Source organism: Carassius carassius, chromosome 13 (genome assembly GCF_963082965.1).
Source record: "Carassius carassius chromosome 13, fCarCar2.1, whole genome shotgun sequence".
In the NCBI taxonomy this organism is placed as follows: domain Eukaryota; kingdom Metazoa; phylum Chordata; class Actinopteri; order Cypriniformes; family Cyprinidae; genus Carassius; species Carassius carassius.
In genome coordinates, this window is record NC_081767.1 from 18,870,036 (window position 1) to 18,879,665 (window position 9,630).

The window sequence follows — 9,630 nt, forward strand, 5'->3', positions numbered from 1 at the left end:
AGTCTGGATCCAGAACACCTGAGAAGAGATGATGCTGACCCTCAGAGGACCCCAGATGATCCTAACCTTGAATCAACAAACAGAACTAACAATTATTGCTACATGTGTGACTGCATCATATAATTACTATTAATTAATAATATTGATAGTTCATCATCTAGCTGACTACGTCTTGTATTATTATTATTATTTTTATTTTTCTAAAATCCTGTCAAACGTGCACAAACTACTAGCTACTACTAAATATTGTAGAAACATAATTTTCTGTAAAGTTGCTTTGTAACGATTTGTATTGTAAAAAGCGCTATACAAATAAACTTGAATTGAATTGAATTGAATTACTTCTCGCCTGGATTACTGTAATTCCTTGTACTTGGGTCTTCCTCAGTCATCACTTGCTCGGCTCCAGATGGTCCAAAATGCTGCTGCAAGGCTGTTGACCGGGACAAAGAAATACGATCATGTTACCCCAATTTTAGCCTCGCTTCATTGGCTCCCGATCCATTTTAGAATTCAGTTTAAAATTCTATTATTTGTTTTTAAAGCTCTTAATGATCAAGCTCCTTTATATATTAGAGATCTTCTTACTCCTCTTGCTCACACTAGATCTTTAAGATCTTCAGACATGGCTCTTTTATCTATCCCTCGCTCCCGTCTAAAATCTAAGGGAGATAGAGCCTTTGCCGTTGCCGCCCCACGTATATGGAACCAATTGCCTCTCGACATCCACCTTGCACCTTCAATTGCTATTTTTAAATCTAAATTGAAAACTTATTTTTATTCCCTGGCATTTTAATTATCTCCTGATGCTGTTTCTGTCTGTTCTGTTTGGTTGTTTCTGTGTTTTATTCTATTTGTTTTTACTTTGTTCAGCACTTTGGATAGCCCTGCTATGTTTAAATGTGCTATATAAATAAAATTTACTTACTTTACTTACTTACTTACTAGATACCAACAAGTAATTCGCGCGTTGGTATACTTCATGCGGTGGAGCCACTGGAGGGGCGCGTGGCCTCAGGAGGTAATAGCGAAGGGTGAGAACTGCCCACCTGATGGCCAAACACTCCTTCTCTATGGTGCTGTACTTAGTCTCTCTCTTTGAGAGCTTTCGACTAATGTACAGCACCGGCCGGTCCACCCCCTCCACCTCCTGGGACAGGACCGCGCCCAACCCCCTGTCCGATGCGTCAGTCTGCAACAAAAAGGGGAGAGAAAAGTTAGGAGAGTGCAGGAGCGGTCCGCCACACAGGGCAGCCTTAACCCGGGTGAAGGCCTGTTGGCACTGCTCCGTCCACTGGACCGTATCTGGTACACCCTTTATAGTGAGGTCAGTCAGCGGGCTGGTGAGGGCCGAATAGTCAGGGATAAACCTCCTGTAATATCCCGCCAGCCCCAGGAACTGCCTCACCTCCTTTTTGGTCTTGGGCCTGGGGCAGGCTGCAATCGCTGCCGTCTTGTCAATTTGGGGACGCACCTGCCAGTGACCCAAGTGGAAGCCCAGATACCTTAACTTCACCCACCCAACTGCGCACTTCTTCGGGTTGGCCGTTAGCCCCGCCCGTCTCAGCGCCCCAAGGACGGCCCTCATATGCTCCACATGCCGCTGCCAGTCTCCACTATAGATGATGATATCATCCAGATAGGCCGCGGCATATGCAGCATGGGGTCTTAGCACTCGATCCATGAGACGCTGAAACGTAGCCGGGGCCCGGAACAAACCGAACAGATGCATCACAAATTGGTGCAACCCAAACGGCGTGGTGAAGGCTGTTCTTTGGACATTGGAGATAAGGGGATCTGCCAATATCCCTTTGTTAAGTCCAATGTCGAATAAAAACGAGCCGTGCCTAACCGATCGAGCAACTCGTCAATCCGCGGCATTGGATAAGCATCAAACTTTGACACTGCGTTCACCCTGCGGTAGTCCACACAAAAGCGCACAGAGCCGTCCGTTTTAGGCACCAAAACTAATTCCGCCTGAACTACCTTTTTTTTGTGTTCAGGTAATCTATATGGCCGGCTGCGAACCACCACGCCCGGCTCGGTCTCAATATGGTGCTGAATCAGATTAGTACGACCCCCCGGGGCCAGGGCCAGGGATTTCTCTTTGATAATCGCTTCTGGCCCGAGATCCTCCTCTCCGCTCACTGCCGTCGCTAACAGCACTGACGCCTCCGCGCTCCATTTTTTGACGAGGTTGAGGTGGTAAATTTGCCGTGCGTTGCCTCTATCCGTTCGTACTACTTCCAAATTGAGATCCCCTATCCGCTGTGTGACCTCAAAGGGTCATTGCCACTTCGCTAATAATTTGGAGCTAGAGGTGGGTGGTAAAACAAGCACTTTATCTACCGGTGCAAATTCTCGTAGCCTAGTTCCCCTGTTATACGACTGGCTCTGTCTGCCCTGGGCCTAAAGCAAATTCTCCATAGAGAGCTGCCCCAGTGTATGGAGTTTTGCCCTCAGGTCCATGACATATTGAATTTCGTTTTTACTCTCCGAAACGTCCGTCCTCCCAAGTTTCTTTCAGGACGTCCAACACCCCCCGGGGCTGGCGTCCGTAAAGAAGCTCGAAGGGGGAAAACCCCGTGGAGGCTTGGGGGACCTCGCGCACAGAGAATAAGAGGGGTTCCAGCGATCTGTCCCAATTTTTCGCGTCCTCTTGTACAAATTTACGAATCATCGTTTTCAAGGTGCGATTAAAGCGTTCGACCAGTCCGTCCGTTTGTGGGTGATAGACGCTGGTACGTACCGCTTTAATGCCCAATAATTCGTACAATTCGCGTAACGTGCATGACATAAACGCGGTGCCCTGGTCCGTGAGAATCTCTTTTGGGATTCCCACGCGGGAGATTAAACGAAACAGGACGTCCACCACACTCTTTGCCGAGATGCTGCGGAGCGCCACTGCCTCGGGATATCGGGTTGCGTAATCGACTATGACTAGCGCAAACCGATGTCCGCGTGCCGATCGCTCTAATGGCCCGATGAGGTCCATACCAATTCGTTCGAAGGGGACCTGCACTAGAGGAAGAGGGCCCAATGGCGCTTTTGGGGTGGCCGGTGGGTTTACCAACTGACATTCACGACAAGACGCGCACCATCTGCGCACGTTCTCGTGAATGCTCGGCCAAAAAAAACAGGGCATTAGGCGATTAAGTGTCGCTGTCATTCCTAAATGCCCTGCCATAGGATTACAATGTGCCGTCTGGAATAGCATTTCCCGACTGATCCGAGGTACTAACAATTGGGTTGTACCCTCCTTTGTTTGCGTGTCGTAGGTCACACTATACAACAGGTCTTTAATAATGGCAAAATACGGATAGGAGAGCGCGCGGTCAGGATGGGGGACCTGTCCATCGATGGTCCGGACCTGTTCAAATGCATGTTTGAGGGTTTCATCCTGGGACTGTTCCAGGGGAAAGTCATCGCAACTGGAAAGGTTCAGCCTCGCCAAGCCGCTCAGTTCCCCTGGAGCCTTCCCACTGGGTCCTGGCACAGATTCTCCCACCTGAGCGCTCGCTCCCCCGTCCTGCCGACTCTTATTCCCAGAGGCACCCATTGTTAAACACCCCAATAATTGTTCGAAGCCTGGCCAATTGGTTCCCAAAATTAGCGGGTGCCGGAGGCGCGGACTAACGGCCACCTCCACATAATGCTTTTGCCCCTAAATTTAATAGCTATGGCTTTTACGGGGTATTCCACTATATCCCCGTGCAAACACCTCACTTTAACCATGCAGCCCATATCCAATGCCCCAGATTGTATCAGGCTTTGATGAATGGAGGTCTGGTTACAACCTGAATCCACCAAAGCCCGATAGATACCCCCCTTAATACTCACGGGTATTTGGTACAACCCGGCTTGATCGGGGGCAGCCTGCGGGTCGTCCGGGATCCGAACCAATGTCCCCACCTCCATGACCGGGCACCTATCCACAAAATGGCCCAGATCCCCGCAACGCCAGCAGGCTGGCCCAGGCCTCCCCAACGCCCTAGTGGCCGGAAGTGGGTCAGGTGATTGGCGTGGGGAAGCAACAGGAGGCTCCTCGCCCCCTTCCCAGCGCGGCGACCCCATTCCCCTGGCAGGGCCCCGCGACCCAGCTGCCAGCTCCGTCCCCGTCCTCCAAAGCGGTGCGGCCCCCGGTGGCCCCACGAATCGGGTCCTAGGAGAAGGAACAGGTTTTGGGGTGGGGGAAGAGAGGGAGGTAGGGGAAGAGAGAGAGAGAGAGATAGATGGAAGGGGTTTGCCGACCCCGGAACACGCCGCCAGCTGGTCCTCCGCCAGTTGGATGGCCAGATCCAGCGACGCCGGTCATGTCCAACGGCCAGAAACGCTGACGATGTTGCTCGGGGCTGAGGTCGACCCTCTGGAGAATAGCTCTTTTTAGGTCGGCATAAACCAAGAGGTTAGGAACGGGCAGTTGTTGGGCCGCCTTCTGGGCCTCTCCTGACAGCAGCGGGATCACCCGGACCGGCCAGCTGTCCGATGGCCACCCACATGCCTCGGCTGTCCTCTCGAACAATTCCAGGAATGCTTTCAGATCATCGGTTTGCCCCATCTTCATGAGAGGCATGTGGGCAGCGTAGCTGGCACTGGGGGCAGCCAGCCGCGTCCGAACCTCCCGGTCCAGCAAGCTCCGGAACAGCTCCCGGTCCTCCTGCTGTACCTGCATCATCACCTGGAAACGGCGATCGTGGTCGGCCCGCAAGTCCAGCAGGGCCTGGTGGTGTTCTTGGTGCAGGCCCGCGAGCGACGTGATGATCTCCGCAAACGCCGATCCCGATGTTCCCGGCGGAGTCTGCATCGCAGTGTGATTCTCCTTCCTTCCCGGGTTTCGGCACCAGTGTGAAGTTTTCAGGCTCAAAGTCGGCTGAGAAGGAAGGAGAACAGAGTCGGCGTTCTGAGGCTCATGGGAAATTTTTATTAACTCAAAAGAAACAAAGTCGCGCCACATGCGCATATATTCAAACGTCACTCAACACGCTTCACGGCTTTCTGAATTACGGTCTCTCCCACACGTCTGCTGCTTCCTCCCACGAGTCCTCAGCTCTCTCGGTCTCTGCCGGTTCGCGGGCGGCTTAAATACCGATTCCCCACGCCAATCACTGCAACAAGAACCAGGTGTTACTTGTTTCTCACTTGAACCACTTACCACCACTCGTTTCTTCACTCTCTCTCCCGTCGCAGACCTCTCTGAACCACGCCTCCCCCGCCACACTCACCTTTTTCACAAAAATATGTATCCTACTACAGTGCATTCCTAATTTCCTGACATGTTGGGGTGATGAGATGTAACCCTGCCTCAAGTAAAAGTGATCATAACATCTTATCCTTGACTGGTAACAAGCTGCTTGCCATCTCTGTACAACTAAAGTGGAGCCACCATTGCCCCCCCCCCCCCCATTTTTTTCACTTCTGGGTCCAAAAATGCTTTCTTCCTGTTTTTATGTCTGTGTTTGGATTATGGTAATTTTTTATTTTTTTTTTATCTGCAAAGAGGAATGTGAATAAATAACTAAACACAGCATGTTCAGCCGATTTCTCATCAAAATGCATGATGAAAACCTGGTGTTTTTGATGGAATCGACACTTTGGATGCCACATTGTGAACTACAGGACTTGTATTGTATCAAATAATTAATCTTTATTTGTTTGGTTATTTATTTTGAAACCATTTCCACTTTTAAAAGGTATAATATAAAAGGGTAAATGGGGTAAACTTACATTTTGAGGTAAGCTGTCACAATGCCATTACTAGCCGAGTTTGAATAAAAATACAAAACAATTCATGACACACACACAAAAGACATTTACATTTATGCATTTGGCGGACACTTTTATTTTTTTTTATTCTGTATTCAAGGTATACATTTTATCAAGTTCATTTTCTTAATCAACCAATGACCTTGCTTTTTTATAGGACTGTAACAATGTACAAACTTCATAATCTCCCCGGGAAGAAGGAGGCGGGAACCGGCGGACAATCAAATCAAACTTTAATTACAAAATAAAGATCAGATCTGGTCCTCTCTCGTCCGTCACTGTCGTCGCTCCTGTTTTATATCCCTCCATCTCCTCCGTGGGACTCGAGACCGGTGGGTCGAGCAGGTGTCGCTCATTTCCAATCACTCCACCGGCCTCGCTCCTGTTCCCACGTCTCTCGGCCCCGCCCCACTCGTCACATACCCCCAACGCCCCTCGCCGGCCGGGGGGTACCCTCGAGATGCTCTACTCCCGTCCCCCCCTCCCTCCAGGGGGGACCGCTCGCGGGGACCTGCGGGAACCTGGGGGTAGGACAGACGAGGCGAGAGAAAAGGAGATGGAAGGATGAGGAGCGACAGAGACGAGAGAGGGGAGAGAGGAGAAAAAAAAAATTCTGGTTCCCAGACGAACTGCCGCTTGGCCCTCCACCAGCTGGGTGATCTCCTCCGTGGTGCCTGGCGGTGGCACTGGATGGCCCTCGGCGGACGGCACGACACTCCTCCGCTGCCCGGTGGCCGGCGACGGCTCCTCCGATTTTGGGCAGCCAGCAGGAGTCCCCCGTTCCCTGCTCCTGCCCGTTCAGGCGGATGGCAGCAGGCTCCGGCCCCCTGGCAAACGGCGCCGACTCCTCCGCTCCCTCACGGACCGCAGCCGCCCCTCCACATCACGGGCGGCCGGCAGCGAGCTCGCCCGTCCCCAGCAACTCACTCCAGCCCACCGCCTCGTGCGTCCATGGCGGCACACTTCTTTGCCTGCTCGATGGCACCGTGGATTCACCACAGCGGCGAGGGATCTTCAACAGCACGTCCCTCCTTCTCCCGGGCTTCGGCACCACTGTAACGAATAAAACTCCATGACCACGGGAAGAAGGAGGCGGGAACTGGCGGACAATCAAATATAAACTTTAATTACAAAATAAAGACAAAACAGCGTGTCAGCCCCTCACGGACGACTGATGTGCACAAACAAAAACCAAATACAGAATAAAGTCCAGGCCTGGTCCTCTCTCGTCCGTCACTGTCGTCGCTCCCATTTTACATCCCTCCATCTCCTCCGTGGGACTCGAGACCGGTGGGTCGAGCAGGTGTCACTCATTTCCAATCACTCCACCGGCCTCCCTCCTGTTCCATCGTCTCTCGGCCCCGCCCCACTCGTCACAAGGACCATTTCTCATTGTTTGAGAAAGGTAACATACAAAAACATAAAACTGGTTTGTATAAAATACATTTTGTCACATTAATATAGATGTCACAACGGTACATAATCTTAAACAGACTACAGGCTTTTCAACAAAAATGTAAACAATAAAACAAAAACGCAAATCAAAATAATGTGTGTGTGTGTGTGTGTGTGTGTGTGTGTGTGTGTGTGTGTGTGTGTGTGTGTGTGTGTTAATTATTTTACCAAAATAAGAGGGATCATATAAAATGCATGTTATTTTTTTAAGTACTGACCTGAATGAGATATTTCACACTGCCCAGTGTTCTTCAGAAAAATCCCTCAGGGTGTCAAATTCGTTGGTTTTCCAGCATCTTTTGTGTATTTGAACCTTTCCAACAATGACTGTATAATTTTGAGATCCATCTTTTCACATTGCGGCAGATGAAGGACTGATATGCAACTATTACAAAAGGTTCAAATGGTCACTGATGCATCAGAAGGAATTTTCTTTTTTTCATTTTTTTTTTCATTTAGTACTGCCCTTCAGAAGCTCCAGAAGATACTTACATGTTTCCCGGAAAACTAAATATATTCAGTTTATCCTGATCTTCAAATTCAAAAAGTTTTCACCTCCAGTCTCTTAATGCAGCAACTATCCTATATGCTACTGTATATATGGCAGTGGTTTACATGTATAATTATTATTTTATTATTATTATTATTATTATTATTATTATTTTAGATTTTATTTCTTAAAAACGCCAGTCATCTTATATGTTATATAAGAGGTATTTAAATATATGAGAAAAGAGGATATGTAACTTTATACACATTATAAAATTACATTCTTATCGATAAAATATAGTAAAGCATGGTGCCAGCAACACCATAGTCGTGAATTTGATTCCAAGGAAATGCTTTAATATTAGCGCACTGGGAAAACATGGCTCTACCTGCATTTTTGCAAAACTGGTAATCTGTTTCAGAAAAATTTACGTATTTTTAACTTTTTATTTTTAATTTTTGAACAATTCACTTTGAAAGTTTTATAAAACATGCAGACATGTGGCCATAGGCACGCTTTCCCAATAAGCCTGGGCTGAAATGCATATACTGAAAAAAATAATAATAAAAGCTTGAAGTTAATGCAACCAGTTCTGGATAAAAGCATCTTCAAAATTCATCAAAATGTAAATGTAACTGTCATTTACTCCCATTGTTGTCTTCTATGGATAGGCCTCATTAGCCAGCATTGCTATGCCACCATGCTGAAACCTAAATAATTATGAGATGTGTCTCTTCCTGTCTGAAGCATTGAACATCTGATTGGGCTTCACATATCCAACTGTTCTCAAGCCTAATCCACCCCAGTAAACAAAGAGCAGATGATTGTTAATGTTCAGGAGGCGGCAGGTGCTGTCATGTGATTGCATTCACCCCAGCGGCCATTAGAGGTTTATCAGCTCTCAGCTAGGCTAAGCTGAATGGAAGCATATGGGTAGCGATATTCAATTTGGAATGTAATATACAAAATGACAATGCAATATGTAAAATGGCAATGCATTTCTGTATTTACATTTACATTTTCCAATACATTTGTGCAACGTTTGGTGCAAAAATGAAAATGAAAATTAAATTACATAATTTTCATTTGGCATTTCATACACCAGTTTTAATATGTAAAATGAATACTAATTTTAACGCTTTATATGTTGCAAAATTAAAATGAAAATGTATTACAGAAATGATTAGATATGTATAACATGTTCAAGCAAAAACTGTGGCAGAATTATCATTTAAATGCTATTTTTCTTAAATGCATTAACACTCACAGTCAAGACACTTCGATTGCATTTTCATTCAATGTCCCGCAATGAATGTAGCAAAATTCAATGTGCACATTTAAAATGCATTCCGAGCCGATCACGTGTCTGCCCCCTCCCGCCATGTCAATCACTGCGTGAACAAGGCGGGGCTTGTAGAAGGTCATAGACTCAAATCTCAAGAAGAGGATTCAAGTGAGAGAACATGGACAAGACCGTTGGTCCGTGTACGTTTTGATCATTTCGGTTTATGGCTTCAATATTTCATTCGCACTTGTGGGCGGCGCTGAAGCGCTCCTTTCATCTGATTGGTCGAATCGCTCCACTTTCAGCACAGTCTTTTCATTCTTTCAGACAGAATAAGAGTCAGTGCGAGTGAAGCACTGTAATGTCTGAAACCACCGCTCACTGTTAATTAGCATAATATTTGAATCCGATGATGCTGGCCACATAATTCGTGCTGCTGCGACTTGCAAAAGACCCCGTTAAATTATTTCTAGGTTATAGTATTGTATAAATATTGTCCCACTGATAAAAACAGTGCAAATAGTTCTGTCTCCTTGGATAAAAGTGAAGTGGAAATAAATATAGTTAAATTTATGAAATAAAATTAAATAGGATTTTTTGGGAAGGTAAGTCTGGCCAGTTATACAGCAACACGAGT

At 47.2% G+C, this 9,630-nt stretch overlaps 1 long non-coding RNA gene across 1 annotated transcript; it reads right to left on the minus strand.

Moving 5' to 3' along the window:
* Window positions 1-2,371: 2,371 nt before the first annotated feature.
* On the minus strand, window positions 2,372-3,111 carry LOC132155651 (uncharacterized). The gene is made up of 3 exons (XR_009437322.1): window positions 2,998-3,111; window positions 2,538-2,940; window positions 2,372-2,491 (listed from the first exon to the last, which is right to left on the minus strand). It is a non-coding gene; the product is annotated as an uncharacterized LOC132155651 (long non-coding RNA).
* Window positions 3,112-9,630: the final 6,519 nt, after the last annotated feature.